This window comes from Colobus angolensis, unplaced genomic scaffold (assembly GCF_000951035.1).
Source record: "Colobus angolensis palliatus isolate OR3802 unplaced genomic scaffold, Cang.pa_1.0 Scaffold228, whole genome shotgun sequence".
In the NCBI taxonomy this organism is placed as follows: Eukaryota; Metazoa; Chordata; class Mammalia; order Primates; family Cercopithecidae; genus Colobus; species Colobus angolensis.
In genome coordinates, this window is record NW_012115466.1 from 655064 (window position 1) to 673076 (window position 18013).

General features: G+C 40.9%; 1 long non-coding RNA gene across 1 annotated transcript in view; it reads right to left on the minus strand.

The window, feature by feature from the left end:
- The window catches only part of LOC105513283, a 308187-nt gene that overhangs the window by 252288 nt on the left and 37886 nt on the right, over positions 1-18013 (minus strand). The window lies entirely within an intron of this gene.

Genomic DNA, 18013 nt, shown 5'->3' on the forward strand with positions numbered 1-18013 from the left:
ATGCACCTTGAGTTGCTAAAGAAGGAATTGAAAGTGTTGCCAAGGAATTTTGCAGTTTGCAGCAGGTGGATGTAGAAATTACAGAACCACTTCCTTCAAATCAGTAACAGTGGATGTTTGTGCCCATAAGGATGAGGGCACCTCGGCAAGCACCCTAACCAACTTCTCCTCATACTTCAGAACAGGCCCCAAACCATGTTTTCACTTCCTAGTGGTATATGAATGCACAGATGCAGAAGTAAAACCTGGTCCTGAGCAGAGGGTCTAAATCCGCAGGCATCAACAAATATGCTGCAACATTTTTTTAATGTGAACGGTGAATTGACTTTTATGAAACTGAATAATAACTGGTAAATGATTACGCTGTTCATCCATTATTTTGCTTTAGATATAATTTGGTATCTTTCAAAAGATGTTTCTCTCTCCTTATCAATACAACTGATCACTTTATCTCAGTGCTGCATTTTGGGCAATTTTCTCATATCTAGCTTTCAGTTCATAAATTTTTTTGCTTTAGCTCTCTTTAACCAGTTGATTAAACTATGCACTGCATTTCCATTTCAGTGACTATATTTTGCAATTCTAGAAAATTTATTTAACTATTTTTGAATTTTTTTTAGTATTCCACTTAAGTTTATGTGTTGGTGTTTTGGCTGTATCTATTTGTATAGTTTTTTTATGATTGCCCTGAGGATAACGAAATACATAGCTAACCTCTTACAGTCTATTTAGATTAAATATTTTACTACTACAAGCAAAACATAGAAGTCTTATAACTATATAGGACCCTTTGCCTTCTCCCGTTTGTGTCACAGCTGTCAGATGCTTTGCATATACATACCGAGAAACCTTACCAAAGTGAATTTTTTTGTTTTATACAAAGTCTAGCTCTTGTCCCCCAGATTGCAGTGCCATGGCGTGATCTCAGCCCCCTGCAACGTCCCCCTCCAGGGTTCAAATGATCCTCCTGCCTTGACCTCCCGAGTAGCTGAGATTACAGGTGTGCGACACCACACCTGGCTAATTTTTGTATTTTTAGTAGAGACGGGGTTTCACCATGTTGGCCAGGGTGCTCTCGAACTTCTGACCTTAGGTGATCCACCCGCCTCGGCCTCCCAAAGTGTGGGATTACAGGTATGAGCCACTGCTCCCTGCCACACTGCCCCCAGCCAAAAGTTACAACTTTTGCTTTCAATAGTCATACATGTTTTAAGAACTTAAAATGAGAAAAATAGCCTTTTTCTATTACCCAGTTACCATTTTCTTCCATTTCTGAAGTTTCAAGTTTCTCTGCAGTGTCATTTCCCTTAAGCCTCACTACTTCCTTTAGCATTTCTTTTAGATGGGTCGGCTGGTAATACATTTTCTTCATTTTATCATCTTGCTGAGCTGGTAAGCAGTTTGTTTAATTTCTCTTTCACAAAGGGTGCAACTAATTAATAGAGTAGAACAAAAAAAGGGTAAAGATTGGATTTAGAAGAAAACAAGTGAGTGACCAACACCATCCCTAATGCGAAGCAGCTTCCAATGAAGCCCCTTTTTCTTTTAAGCAGGTCTCAGGAACTCAGCTTTTTTCGGTATCCTTCTGCATTTGTCACTACCAGCCTATCACATGGGATTCTTTTCCCTAAAGCCAGCCATGGGTAAATGTCCTCTTCCATCAGCTGGAAAGAATAAGTACCCATTCTGTTTATTTCACAGAGTCAATGTGAATGATACTGCTCAGAGTCTCAATGATAGCCACCAGGTCTCCAAAACAACAGAGAAAGAAGACAGACTTGAACTGCAGGGAAACTGAATTTTTAGAAAGTTGTCTTTGCTACCCCATTGACGGAGACAATCCTGAAGTGCAGTTCAGAAGAAAAAACACGCAAATCCAAGTCGTAGTACACATTTCCCTCTAATTTTCCTGATGCATACAGATGTCATTGGCCCTTCATCACTAGCCTAACAATAATAGTTGCTTTGCAATTCCTTTGGATCCTCCAAAGATTGGGAGTTATTCTTAGCAGACAATTTTACATGGATCTCTCAATATTTCTGCACATCTTGTAAGCAGAAGTACTGATGGCCTTTTGTTCTGAACTACCTTTTCAAGGATATTTGTATAGCAAACAGCCTGGAAATAACAGACAGTGCATTTCCCTCCAAAGCAAAGAGCAGGTTGCTTACAGCCTTGCCACGATTTTAAAGGTGATATTTCCCACTGAAGCAAAAGGCAGGTATGCGTACTGTCCTGTGTAATAAAGAAAATGTTTCTCTCTGAAAGCAAAGGTCAAGCATGCTAACTGCATATTACACAAGATTCAGGTTCCCTAAGTTCAGGGCTCTTCTGTAACAAACCCATTGAGCATGCAGTTATTATCTAACTCCTGTGGGAACTGGAGCTTAGGGATTAGGACAAAAATGCTAATTCTCTGGCTACTGTCCTTTACCTCTGACCCAGGAGTCTCAAGTCTCCAACCAGCATCCTTGAACCTGTGGTTGGCTAACCTGTCAACTTGCAAGTAGATAAAATCCTAGACCCTCAGAAGTCTTGGCAGTTACAAAATGACCTTCTGTACCTGCCCAACCCTCCCATAGTATTTATTTCTCCTCCAAGAGTGGGATGGTTGCCATGTATTTGCATAGCATCTGGCCATGTGCCAATTCACCAGGTCCCCATAGGACTCTACCCCCAGAATTCTATTTCTTAACATTCTCACATAGATGCCAAAATAGGCACTAGTTTCTTTGTTTCTTCCCCCTACTTATACATCTTTATCTTTGGTATGCATACACTGTATCACATATTTCAACAGCTGCAAGAAGCAGCAAATACATACCAGGTTATTATAGTCTATGGCCACTATATGCCAAGCCCACACAAATACATTAGAAAACTTCGCTTGAGACTAAGGATGTAAAAACCTCATGCAAAACCATCTATAAATATAAAGTTTTATTATTATGAGCTCCTATAATAAAAGAGCTCTGGTTGACCACCCCTGAGCTAGCTACTAGAATTTCCTCATTCCTGAACAGGAGAACTTTAGCTAAGAGTAAATTAGTAAGCACTCAGCTAAAACAATTGTAAGAGACCAGAAAAGACTGGGCGCGGTGGCTCACGCCTATAATCCCAGCACTTTCAGAGGCAGAGGCGGGTGGATCATGATGTCAGGAGTTTGAGACCAGCCCGACCAACATGGTGAAACCCCATCTCTACTAAAAGTACAAAAATTAGCCGGACATGGTGGCACACACCTGTAATCCCAGCTACTCAGGAGGCTAGGGCAGGAAAATCACTTGAACCCAGGAGGCAGAGGTTGCAGTGAGCCAAGATCGCACCATTGCACTTCAGCCTGGGCAATAGAACAAGACTCCATCTCAAAAAAAAAAAGGAGACCAGGAAAACAAAAGTGTCCTTTGTCAAAAGCTGAAAGTGAACCAGTACCATGTTTAATCTGTCAATACAAAATGTCATTGTCCCTCTAAATTTTGCTTGCATTTTACTGACAATCTGGTTACTAAATTGTTAGTTATAGAATTAACTCTTAACTACTTGGTCTAGCAATTGACCAAATTAAATTAACAGATAAGAAGCAAGTTGCAAAAATTCCCTAGCTATCTTCCTCTTTTGTACCATTTTGCATGGCATCAAAATATGTTCCAGTTACTATGGACACATAGTAATTTACCCCATAGTTCAGTGGCATGAAACACCAATGTGTCATGCTCACTGATTCTCTTGAGGAAATCGGACAGGACACTGTGGGGATGGCTTGTCTCTGATCCACGATGGTCTGGGGTCTCAGATGGAAGACTCAAAGGCTGGGAGAGCTGGAATCATCTGAAAGCATCTTCACTTGTGTCTAGTGTACAACGGTGGCAGCTAGCTGAAGATCTTAGTTCCTCTCTATATTGGCCTCTCCATGCGAGTTAATTTGTGCTTCCTCAGAGCATAATAATTCCAAGGACAGGTGTCCTGAGAGAAGCAGCAGATGGAGGCTGTATCCTTTCTATGGTCTTAGCCTTGGAAGTCACATAGCATCACTTCTGCTGCATCTATTGATCAAAGATACAAGTTTCTATCTTGATCCAAACAGAGAAAATACAAATCTCAATATTAAATAGGAAGGTGTCAGTTACCATTTAAGAAATGCATGTGGGACTCAGATATGTATATTTGTATGCCCATCTTTGGAAAATACAATCTACCACACTCTGTATTTGTGTGACTTCTCTCAATGAACCTACAGAACAGATGCTTTCATTCTCTTCATTTCACAGATAGAAAATTAAACCCAAACACTTTAACAACTTGGCCAAATTAACGCTTGATTATAAGAGTATTTATTAGTAAACTTACCCATATTTGAACTTTGTTGAGATAAAGAGGTTTCTCCTCCCATAGCCAGAGATTATTTTTAGTTTCCATGTTGAGCCACCGTTTCCTTATTTTTTTTTTCTTCTTTTTTGAGACAGGGTCTCACTTTGTTACCCAGGCTGGAGTGCAGTGGTGCCATCTTGGCTCACTGCAGCCTTGACCTCCCAGGTCCAAGCAATCCTGCTTCAGCCTCCCAAGTAGCTGGGACTACAGGCGCACACCACCACACTCGGCTAATTTTTGTACTTTTTGTGGAGACAGGGTTTCATCATGTTGCCCAGCCTGGTCTTGGACTCCAGAGCTCAAGTAATCCACCCGCCTTGGCCTCCCAAAGTGCTAGGATTACAGGCATGAGCCACGGCCACCCGGCCTAGCCACTGTTTTTTATCATCTCTCAAGTTTCACTGTCTAAGATCTGACACATGACTTGAAGACTTACCCCTTTAAAATTTCCTCTTATTTTAACTGCTTTTGGGATTCTACTGGAAGTGGGAGTGTAGGGAAGCTTGTACAGCATAGTGGTACCATGAGTAAGCATTGGAGGCAGATAAACATGGCTTTAAATCCTGGCTCTACCACTTCTTGTTTAGATGCAGCAAACACATTACTTACCCTTGGTAAGCCTCCTTCCCAACAGGGATAATAATAAGTTTCTAGAACCTGGTACAGAAGGCGCATATTAATAGAGTAAGTAAAATATCACTGACACCTGTACCCACATTCTTATGCCACTCCCTAGGAACTTTCATCTAATTATAACTAGAAGTTCTCAGATGGTGTTTCATGAGTGCTTACAAATGAATCACCATTGATGCTAACAGGAGGCTTCCTCTTCTGATCCAGACCCCTTCATGGTGGATGGTCTCAGGAAGTCACTGAGGGTAGTACCTCATCACTACCTTGATTACAGATGCTCCCCTAAAACAAGGCTGTCTCCTAATGAGACTACAGCAGCAATCTCTCAGGATGCTGGAGAGGCACAGTATTTGGTTTATCATTAGGAGTAATGCCCCCTTCATCATTCCACTTGGGTCATATAGACAAATAGTTTTTTCTGCTTTTGCTAGCAATTTCCCTTTCTAGAGGACTTGCATATTGATCCTTAGAGCCAGGAGATAACAGACACCTTCCTGTGCTCTCAAAGTCTACACAACCATCCCTCTTCCTCCTGCAAACTTGCCTTCCTTTCTTCAGTTGAAAGTAAAAACAACACAACTTACACCAGTCCCTTCTTCTGAGATCTGTTCATCTCTTTACAGAGTATCCTACACCTGTTAATAGGCACACTGTTTTATCTGCACTTCCTCCTTTCTCTCTGATTTTATGTCCCAATCAGCCTCTCTCATCTCTCTCTCTCTTTTTTTTTTTTTTTTTGCTTTTATAAATCATGGGGCCAGGCGTGGTGGCTCACGACTATAATCTCAGCACTTTGGGAGGCTGAGGTAGATGGATCACTTGAGGTCAGGAATTCAAGACCAGGCTGGCCAACATGGTGAAACCCCATCTCTACTAAAAATACAAAAATTAGCCAGGCATGGTGGCAAATGCCTGTAATCCCCTCTACTCAGGAGGCTGAGGCAGGAGAATCACTTGAACCCAGGAGGCAGAGGCTGCAGTTAGCCAAGATCGCACCACTGCACTCCAGCCTGGTGACAGAGCAAGACTCCATCTTAAATAAATAGATAAATAAATAAATAAAGGTACCTCCACGTAGGAATGAGCTTCACTCAAATACTTTCTATTAGAGTTGCTATTGTCCTGGTTGGCCTAGTCTTGGCACCCAAATTTTATTGCTTAGATCCTCCCAATGAAAACAAATATATGTAACATTATCAGGGAGGGGTCTTTAAACTGCAGACTTCATTTAAAAAGAGGAAAAAAAGAATTTTGGAGAATGACTCAAACCCCATTGTGGAACGAGAACTACATACAATATGTCAAGAAGTTAAACTGAATTGAATATATAGTTAATTGCAAAAGGTATTCAATATAGAACTGATAATAGCCTACAATCCTACACAGCGAAGAAAATTGCTTTTAGTTGGCCAGATGTGGCTGAGGGGAGTGTCTGCCCTGTTCCCCTGTAGCTGTCCTTCCTCTGCCTTTCATATCCAAGTCTTCCATTGCCCTCTGCTGAGTCCCTCTGTGCCTGTGTCTCACACCATCTGGATTGAAGGGGTCACTCTCCTGTGTCAAGACTTTTCATGTCATTTCTCCATCTGAAATTATTCAAAGTTCACTTTTAATTGAAATTCCCCATTGAATCCATTTGTCAGGAGGTTGCTTTCTCCAAATATGCTCTGCAAACTGTCATCTCTGGCTGCTTGCTGTCATAAATAGACATTAGTCTCTATTTCCTGTGTTGTTGCAAAGAGAAGTGTTATATAGCTCCAGGCTTTTTGGTGGGAAGAGAGCTACTTCCAGTGTGGATACTACAAGAAAAGCTTCCCTTGTTGCCCAGCTCTCTGATACTTCCTGTGTTTCCATGGCAAACTTCCCTCTTGGATGCAGCTGCTTAGGAGGGGTGGGGAGAAGGGAACTGTTTAACCATTTTGTTCCCACCACATGCCTCTTATACCTTCAATTTTCCCCTGCACACTACATGTGACTCCTGTCCTCGTCCCCTTTTTAAGCACCTACCCACCCCCATCCCCCACCTCTAGACACACACAACAAACATTTCTTTCAGCTCTCTCAAATATGTGGAGTTACTCAATTAACCCATGGAAAATGCTATCCTTTTGGCAGGAAAATGCTGGATTCATGATAGTGCCACTAGAAAAGCATTTTTTTAACTCCTCCATTTCCAGCACATCTTGCTTCTAGCAGAATGAGTAGGTCCTTGAACCCCAAAGCCAGGGCTGGTGGTCACCCTAGGAAGTCACCTGCAGTGGTTAAAAACCAGTGCATGTAATAAGGATAGTATTTTTGGCATTTTGAGTATTTTCATTTCCCCCTTAAATCATGCTGCTTCACAACCTCAGCATCCAAGCTTAGCCAAAAAGCATATTGCCTCAGGGAATAAGAGGCCATTGACTATCTCTGGGTCATAAATCTGACTTCTATAAGTCTACATCAAAACAATTGTCACGAAAGCCAGGCTTTGGGTACACAGAAAAGGACACTCTGAGTTCCCTTAGCCTCTATTTAGCATAGTAAGAGCCAGGCCTGGCAGACCAGAAGGCATCTCATCACATGCCTTGGGTAGGGAGAACAAACTCTGGAGAGAACAGAGAAAAAAATAAAAACTGCCTTTTCAGCCCTGCTGCACTGCAGGAAGCAAAGGAGGCAGCAAATGGGACCACGCATCATGGCTCCTCCCTGCCCCTGTCCCCAAACGGGGCTGCAATTCTAGAATGGGGCTTATATTGGTTTAGAGGAAAGCCAAACAGAGTGTGTTTTGCCTCATTTCCCATTGGAGACTCATAGCAAACTACCATAGAATAGCTGCATCAGAGAAACTCTTTGTTTATGCAGAAGGAGGGCCTGAATTTAGCCCCCAGAGGCTCTCTTGGTCCCCAAGTATCCTATCTGACCATTTCCACCTGCCCTGAGATAGGAAGTAGGCTGTATCTGAAGGTACTGGGTGGAGAGCTTACCTTGGGGTTGCTGTTGGGAACCAGTGGGGAGACTGCTAGATCAGAGGATCAGGTGGGAGTAACAGCCTGTCATTAGGAATGAAAGTGACATCAAATCAGCAGAGAGAACAACCAACTCCAACCAAACCAAGAGATTACAGAGCAGGAGTCTGCCAGCTCCCAATTTCCACTGTTGAGCAGCAGGGCAAGTAGAGCAGGAATGAAAGGGACAGCAGAGCAGGGGACTGAGGAGCCAGGACAGGACAGACATGGGCCTGGGAACCCTCTTTCCCACTGCCACAAGGTCAGCCAGTCTTCCTCCTGCTATCTGCTGAAAAATCATCTCAGAAAAAAAGACAAGAAGAAAATCTGGAATTTTTTTTTTTTTGAAATCACTTTGTTGTGGTATAATTGACATATAAAAAGCTCTACATATTAATTGCACAAAGCTCAGTGAGTTTGGAGTTAAATATACACCTGTGAAACCATCAAGGCCATAAGCATATCTATTGCTATGGTTTGAATGTCCCCTCCAAAACTCATGCTGAATCTCAATTCCCAGTATGTCAGTATCGAGAGGTGGGGCCTTTAAGAGGTGAGTGCGTCATGTATTAATCCACTGTTAGATTAATGGATTAATTCATTAATGGGTTATCATGGGAGTGGCTTTATAAGAAGAGGAAGAATGACTGGAGCTAATATATGAGCATGCTCAGCCCCTGGCCATGTGATGCCCTGCGCCACCTTAGAACCGCAGAGTCCCCACCAGCAAGAAAGCCCTCACTAGATGCAGCTTCTCTACCTTGAACTTTTCAGCCTCCAAAACTATAAGAAATAGATTCCTTTTCTTTATAAATTACCCAGTTCCAAGTATTCTGTTATATGCCACAGAAAACAGACTAATACACCAATCACCTCCCCCGCAAAGTTTCTTCCCACCGCTTTTATTATTTTGTGTGTGCATGATAAGACTTAATACAAATCTATCTTCTTAGCAAACATTAAGTATATGATACAATACTGTCAACCATAGGCATTATGCTGTACACTAGATCTCTAGAAGTTATTTGTCTTGCACAACTGAAGCTTTGTCCTTTAACTATCATTTCCCCATGTCTCTTTCCCCAAGTCCCTGGTAACTACCATTCCACTCTCTGCTCCAACTTTGACGATTTTAGATTCCACAGATAAGTAGATCATATTGATTACCCAAAAGATACTGTTATCTACATTTGCAAGTAGTTTTCTCTCCCTGTGGTGAGCAGCTTCTAAGGCTCCCAATGATCTCCACTTCCTGCTACTCCTGCCCGTGTGTGATCCACTCCCCTTGAGTGTAGTTTGGACTTAGTGACTTGCTTCTAACAAACAGAATTTGAAAGACTCTGGCTTCCAATTTGCTCACCTCTCTTTCTCTCTTGCTTGCTCACTCTGATGAAACAAGTACCATATTGGCAAGGAACTGAGGGAGGCTTCTGGCCAACAGCCAGAGAAGAACAGTCCAGCAACCCATGTAGAGCAGAGTCCTGCCACATGACATGGTATGAGCTTAGAAGAGGGCTGTCCCTCTGTATAGGGTTCAGATAAAACTCAGACAAGATAACCAGTTCAGCACAGTTTGCCCAGGATGTCTCCAGTTTTAGCACCAAAAGCCCCACACCCCAAGAAACCACTCAGTCTTGAGCAATCCCAGACAGTTGGTCACCCCAGATGAACCTGTAGATGGCACCTTGAATGTGCCCTTGAGGGAGACCCTGAGCCAGAGAACCTAGTAAGGCCACACTCAGATTTCTGACCTACAGAAATTGTGGGATAATAAATGTTTATTCTTTTAAGCTGCTAAACTCTAGGGTAATTTATCATGCAGCATTGCAGATATTGATAACTAATATCCTTCTTCTTACCCAAAAGATTGAAAGGTCAAGAGAAATGTTAAATCAGCTATAGAACTATAAAGAAGCTGCCTTTTCTTTGTACATCTGCATGCAGCGTGATTTAAATTAGCAGCCTCATCACAAGTATACTCTACATCTAAACAGTTGACTCAGGAACACAGTTTTTAGAAAGAATGAAGAATTAGGTACATCTCTTATCTTCAAGGAATTTAAAATCAAGTCACAAAATCCAGACACAGTCACCTGACAGAGATTAGAGACTCAACAGGGGCTCAGAAGTTGCTACCACAAACCTAATCTCTCTTCAGGAGAATCCATACACAGATCAAATGAATTTTCCTAGTCATGCAGTGAATCCTGGAGGTAGACCCAGAACTAAGATTTCTCACTATCTCAGGAAGCAAATATATCATCAAGCCAGTACAGAATATAGGAGTGAGAAGTGTTCAACTTTTCTCCTGTCACAGGAAAGTTGGCTTCATCTAACCAATCTACTACATGGCAGTCAGCTCTAAACTATGCAGATGGATACTTAACAAATGGCTATGAGAACAACAAGAGAGTAAGTTAAGATCCTGAGTGTTTTCAGTGATAAGTCTCCAGCTATCATAGGCAGTGGCTGAATGATTAAGTTACAGGCATGAAAAAATATTCCATAAAGGTCAATACAAATTCTCCAGTCCCAATTGAGATAAAAAATAACCATAGCCATAAATATGTATACAGTATTGTACAGCTCAGGAAGACTTGCCTACTTTTTATGTCAAAAGTTTTTACACTTCAACTCTGAAAAGTAGTGAGGCCTGAAAGAATTCTTTTCATTGTCATTTGATAAAGAAGAAAAATTGAAGCTTTAAAGATTGAAACGATTTTTCCAAGACCTCAGCACTGGAATTCAAACCCAGACATCTCCCAATGCAAAGTGCTGCTCACTTTCCTCCCTCTCAGTGGAGAGAAAATGGAAACATTCATGAATTATCAGTTTCCTGCTTTCACTAGGAAATGATCTAGGAAGCGCCGTGGAAGGCAGAGTCTATAATGCATGTTTATGGAAACAGCAGAACTATTATACATTATTGTGGGAATTTTTTTTCTCAAGTCCTGGAGTCCCTGGAACACTGCTTTAGTAATAATGACTGTTTAGCTCCAGACTTATTATAACTTTTTTAGTTAAAGCATCAAAAGAATAGAAAATCTAGAATTACTGAGAATAATTTGTGTTAGACATTTGAAAAACATATGGCAAAAGCGGCCAGGTGTGGTGGCTCACGCCTGTAATCCCAGCACTTCGGGAGGCTGAGGCAGGTGGATCATGAGGTCAGGAGATCGAGATCATCCTGGCTAACATGGTGAAACCCCCTCTCTACTAGAAATACAAAAAATTAGCCGGGCATGGTGGTGGAAGCCTGTAGTCCCAGCTACTCGGGAGGCTGAGGCAGGAGAATGGCGTGAACCCAGGAGGCAGAGCTTGTAGTGTGCCAAGATCACGCCACTGCACTCCAACCTGGACAACAGAGCAAGACTCCGTCTCAAAAAAAAAAAAAAAATATATATATATATATATATATGGCAAAAGCACATCTTTTAATGAGCACCCTGAAGAATGGTAACATTCAAACTCAGCTCAACATATAATGATTGAGTCTGCCTCAGAAAAGTCGTACAGTAGTTTTCTAACCTGTGCTGTTAAAATTGGTAGCCAATAACCACACATGGCTACTTACATTCATTAAAATGAAATACATTAAAAATTCGGTTTTTGGGCCAGGCACAGTGGCTCACACCTGTAATCCCAGCACTTTGGGAGGCCGAGGCTTGTGGATCTCCTGAGGTCAGGAGTTCAAGACCACCCTTACCAACATGGTGAAACCCCGTCTCTACTAAATACATAAAAGTAACCGGGTGTGGTAGCGTATGCCTCTAATTTCACCTACTTGGGAGGCTGAGGCAGAAGAATCACCTGGGAGGCAGTGGTTGCAGTAAGCTGAGATCACGCCATTTGCACTCCAGCCTGGTCAACAAGAGCAAAACTCCGTCTCAAAAAAAAAAATTTTTTGGTTTATATGTGCACTAGCCACATTTTAGGTATGAGCACACTTTGCTTTATTGTGTTTCACTTTATTGTGCTTCACAGATGCTGTATGTTTTACAAATTGAAGATTTGTGGCAACCCTGTCTCAAGCAAGTCTATCACCAACATTTTTCCAAAAGCATATGCTGGCTTTGTGCTTTAGTGTCACATTTTGGTAATTCTAGCAGTATTTCAAATGTTTTCAGTATTATTGTAACTCTGTGATCAGTGACCTTTGATATTGCTTTTGTTCACTGTTTTCAGACACTATGAACCATGCCCATATAAGATGGTGAATTTAATCCATGCATGTTGTGTGTGTTCTGACTGCTCCACCAGCCAGTCATTCCCTATCTCTCTCTTTTTCTTGGACCTCCCTATTCCCTCAGACATGAAAATATTGAAACTAGACCAATTAACAACCCTACATTGGCCTCTAAGTGCTTAGGTGAAAAGAAGAGTCTCAAGTCTCTCATTTTAAATAAAATGCTAGAAATGATTAAGCTCAGTGAGGAAGGCATGTCTAAAGCCGAGCTTGGCAGAAAGCTAGGCCTCTTGTGGCACGTAGCCAAGTTGTGAATGCAAAGGAAAAGTTCTTGAAGAAAATTAAAAATACTACTCCAGTGAACATGAGTGATAAGAAAGTGAAACAGCTTTATTGTGATACGGAGAAAGTTTTAGAGATTTGGATAGAAGATCAAACCAACCAGAATATTTCCTTAAACCAAAGCCTAATCCAAAGAAAGGCCCTAACTTTCTTCAATTCTATGAAGACCTAGAGAGGTAAGAAAGCTACAGAAAAAAAGTTTGAAGCTCGGAGAGATTGATTCAGGAAGTTTAAGGAAAGAAGTCATCCTTATAATGTAAAAGTGCAAGATGAAGCAGCAAGTGCTAATAGAGAAGCTGCAGCAAGTTATCCAGAAGACCTAGCTAAGATCATCAATGGCTACACTCAACAGCAGATTTTTGGTGTACATGAAATAGCCTTATATTGGAAGAAGATACTACCTAGGACTTTCAGAGCTAGAGAGGAGAAGTCAATGCCCAGCTTCAAAGGACAGGCTGACTCTCTTGTTTGGGCCTAATGCAGCCAGTGATTTCAAGTGAAAGCCAATGCTCATTTACAATTCCAAAAAATCTTAGGACCCTTAAGAATGATGCTAAATCTATTCTGCCTGTGCTCTATGAATGGAACAACAAAACCTGGATGACAGTGTATCTGTTAACAGCATGGTTTAATGAATATTTTAAGCCCACTGTTGAGAACTACTGCTCAGGAAAAAAAGAAAAAAAAAGATTCCTTTCAAAATATTATTGCTTTCACAATACTCCTGGTCACCAGAGAGCTCTGACAAAAATGTACAAGATGTGGGTGGTTTTCATGCCTGCCTACACAACATATATTCTGCAGCCTATGGATCAAGGAATAATTTTGACTTTCAAGTCTTGTTATTAAAGAAATACATTTCATAAAGCTGTAGCTGCCATTGACAGTGATTCCTCTAATGGATCTGGACAAAGTAAATTAAAAACCTTTAAGAAAGGATTCTTCATTCTAAATGCCAATAAGAACATTCATGGGAGGAGGTCAAAATATCAACATGAACAGGAGTTTGGAAGAAGTTGATTTCAACCCTCGTGAATCACTTTGAGGGGTTCAGGACTTCAGTGGAGGAAGTGACTGCAGATGTAGTAAACATAGCAAGACAACTGGAATTAGAAGTGAAGCCTGAAGATGTGACTGAATTGTTTCAATCTCATGATAAAACTTGAACAGATGAGAAGTTACTTCTTGTGGATGACCAAATAAACTGGTTTCTTGAGACGGAATCTAGAGAAGGTGCTGTGAACACAGTTGAAGTGACACCAAAGGATTTAGAATATTGTACAAAATTGATAAAGCAACAGCAGAGTTTGAGATGATTCAAAGAAGTTCTACAGTGGGTAAAAATGCTATCAAACAGCATTGCATGCTACAGAGAAAACTTTCAGGAAAAAAAAAGAGTCAATCCATGTGGTGAACTTTATTTTTGTCTTATTTTAAGAAACTACCAAAGCCACACCAACCTTCAGCAACCACCAGACTGGTCAGTGGCTGTCAACATGGAGGTAAGACCCTCCATGAGAAAAAATAAATAAAAAATAAATAACAACTAACAAAATAAGACTCACTGAAGGCCCAGATGATTGTTAGACATTTTTAGCAATAAAGTATTTTTATTCAGGTATGTACTTTTGTTTAGACATTATGCTATTTCACACAGTAGTCTACAGTATCATATAAACATAAATTTTGTATGCACTGGGAAACCAAAACAATTCACATGACTCATTTTATTGTGGTGGTCTGGAACTGAACCTTCAGTATCTCTGAGGTATGCCTACACTCATTAGCCACATAAGGCTAGTGGCAAGATATAAAACATTTCCATTGTCACAGAAAGTTCACTGAATGATACTATACTGCTAGACTACTGAGAAGAAATAACCAACTGCTTTGCAAATGGCTCTGTTGAAGAAAACACCCTACATTGCCAATACTCCACAAACACAGGCGCATAACTCTAGCCGAGCTCTCTAACAATGCCTTACGAAAGGAAACATATAACATAATTTGCAGAATCATTCCCAATAGGTGGAAGCTACTTGGAGACTTTTCTCATCTCTTTGAGATATTATAACACATACTAAAATGTCATGCTTTCCACTTTTCTCATTTCACCCATCCTCCACAGGGACCATCACACACTACAGTTAACACCAAAAACTGGATAGCCTGTATTGAGAGGGGTATATCCTGTGCATGCACATTCTAGAGAATTCCCCAATCACCATAGAAGCCAAAGAATGGACTGTCCTTTAGTTCCTGAGAAAGGTCTGCCAGATATGCAGAGCTCAACTGCTGACCAAGTCATTGGCTGGGTTTGCCTGAGAACAGGAAGAATAGCAGGAGGTGGAGGAGCAAGTGGTAACATGACCTAAGGAACTGGTGATCTGAATTGCTATGTGTCATAGCAATGGGCTCTTCAGACCCACCCTTCAGATGGGCTCTCCAGATCCACCCTAATTCACAGCCCTGGTCTTCAGCAGACTTGTTTGGCCCTAGATAAATGTTGACAGAGCAACTTGACATACAGCTCAAAGAGTTTTCCAGCCACTCCTACTGCCCCACAGAGCCTCATTCTGATTGTCATTGTCCCACGGTTCAATAAGAATCAAAAAGGAAGAAGGAAGGAAACTTAGAAATCATCTATCTCATACCCTGAATCTTATGGATAAGGAAAGTTGAGGCACAGAAAGGGGAAATGAGAGACACAGATTACCAAGGCGAGAGTGTCAGTTTCCATGTCTGTGAACTGGAGGTAAGATTTGTCTCCAAATACAGATGTCATTGTGGCTCTCTCACCAGCACACCTGCAGTCACCAGCCTTGTGCTCCTGTGCTCTCCTGACTCCCAGTTTCCTACTCTACCATGCAGTGAGTGGGATCAGCCACCAGAGAGCCTGTGAGTGGGAATAGCATTTAACCATTTTCCTATGGGCAGGCTTATTCTTTCTATACTGCCTATGTCTTAATCAATAAATAACCCCAACTAGTTGACTCCTGGTCATTCTTTATGGGAAACAGAAGCCTATACCAAGTATAAATCTCTACAAGATCAATTTGATTTGAAGAATAAGGATCAAGACCTGCTGTTCCCAAGTTATAACTCTGATAAAATCACTGTTATCATAAGCCTTGATTTGCCCCATTCATTCTGCCACTATTCTTTCACTCTTCAGGGTCTTAAAACATTTTCCAAGTTTCACATACATACTTCAGATGTAAATAGTTTCATGAGCTACAATGTCTTAATAAGGATTATGATACAGCTATTCAGATTAAGAAAAGGACACTGGATAAACCCCACAGATTTAGCTGGGAAGATTCTGTAGGGGTAGAAAGAGCCCTACAAGGACCAATTTTAGGTCCAAACTTAACCTACATTGAAATTGTGTATAAGACAGGCCTTAGATCCAATGATGAAAAGATATAGCTTTTTCAATAAATCTCTGGCTCTTTAAATCACAGTCTTGAAAAATCAACCACTGAATTAGGTTATGGATCTGTGGGTACAGCACAGTGAAACATTTAATCAGAGAATAGAAAACTTTCTGGAACAAATAAGCCAAATGAATGCCTAGAAGTGGAAATGTTAAGTAGCAACGTAAGTTCAGAGTACAGCTGTGTCCAAATGAGTCGTCTCTGGCCCAGCAAGCAAAGTCTGTAAAAGATACGGAAGAATTATACTGTTTTTCCTAAAGTCAAACAGTGGACTTTTGCCATGTTAATTCAAATTTTCTGGGGTGAGAGATGAGAAATTAAGAAAGCAAAATGGAATGGTTTTAAAATAAATACGTCCTAGATTATTGCATTGAGATAGGGCTATTTTTTTTTCTTTTGGCAGAGAAGTGAGTTGACTGTAACGTCTTTCAAGAGAAATGTCTCGGATTTATTTCAATGACCTTATAGTCTGGGTATGATGGCACCAAAAACACACTGAGTTTATTAGTTAGTATCTAATGAATCACATTTTATTTGTGTGTTTCAGGTCAATTCACAAGCTCTTGTGCTTCATCTGAGCCAGAAGACACCACTGAACAGATCACGGTTTCAGTGCCTACACCGGCTGGTTTTCATTCAAGGTGCAAGAGTGGTTCCAAAAGCCACGCAAGGGATTACTTTTTGCCAAACTAATTATCACAATTATTGAGAAATATGACAAAGACCTAAAAGTATCAAACATTACCTATGTTTGATAGGCTTTGAATAAAAGATAAGTTAATTTCAACAGGTTGTGATTAAAACTGTCCATAATAATAATGATGATAAAACAATTATCACATATTGAGATTAATGTTACACAAAATGTTTCAAATGTATTTTATCTTCTGTAGTTTATAAGATAGACACTATAATTTTCCCCATTTTATATTTGAGGTTTAGGCTGTTTTTAAAGCTTTCCCAGAGTTATATATCTCATATGGCAGAGCCAGGGCCTTCAGGAGAGACACGGGAATACCTTTGTTGAAAATTAAGCTAGACTCTAGTAGTTCTCAGTTGAATTAATTGGGAACAATTTACCAAGTAATGAATAATTGGAACAAAACTGTATATAATAAAATGCTGAATAGTGAAAAAGAGATTCTGAAGTCCTAGAGAGATTCAGCAAAAAAGCACATCCAAAGCAGAAGGCTCGCAGTAGAAGGTGCAATGTGAGCTGTGCTTTGAAACGGCTCTGATGGTACAAAAAGAGGAACAAAGGCAGGGACAGCAGAATGGAAGGGATTGGAAGGTTTAGGGGTCACAGAAGAGGCCAGCAGGAGAAGACAATATAGGAGGGAAACAGTTGTCCACTTTCTGGGTTATTTCTCCAATTTTTTTTTTTTTTTTTTTTTGAGACGGAGTCTTACTCTGTCACCCAGGCTGGAGTGCAGTGGCGTAATCTCAGCTCGCTGCAACCTCTGCCTCCCGGGTTCAAAAGATTCCCCTGCCTCAGCCATCCGAGTAGCTGGAACTACAGGCACCCACCACCATGCCCGGCTAATTTTTTGTATTTTTAGAAGAGATGGGAGTTCACCATGTTGGCCAGGATGGTCTTGATCTCCTGACCGACCTCATGATCCACCCGCCTTGGCCTCCCAAAGTGCTGGAATTACATATTCCTCCAGTTTTTAAGCTCACAAGGAACTCAAGGGGCGTTCAGATCAACTCATGTATCAGGCAATGGCACACCTGATAGGCACTGGGCTGGAAGCTTCCCATGAACTACCACGCAGGAAGCCAGTGCTCTGTAATCGTAATTCAATATAACATTGACTGGGCACCTACAATGTACAGATTGAAGCACAAATATTGAGCACAGAAGGATGAAGAAGATGCAATTTTGGTCTGTAGGAAGCTCGTGTAAAAGTATGTAAGTCCACAACTATTTGTAAAATGAGTGGGCCTGGGGATAAGTTATGAAAAGGCACAAAAGAAGAAGTATGCTTTTTTTTTTTTTTTTTTTTTACAGAGTCTTGCTCTGTCACCAGAACACCATGTATTTTCTTTTTTTATAGTGTCC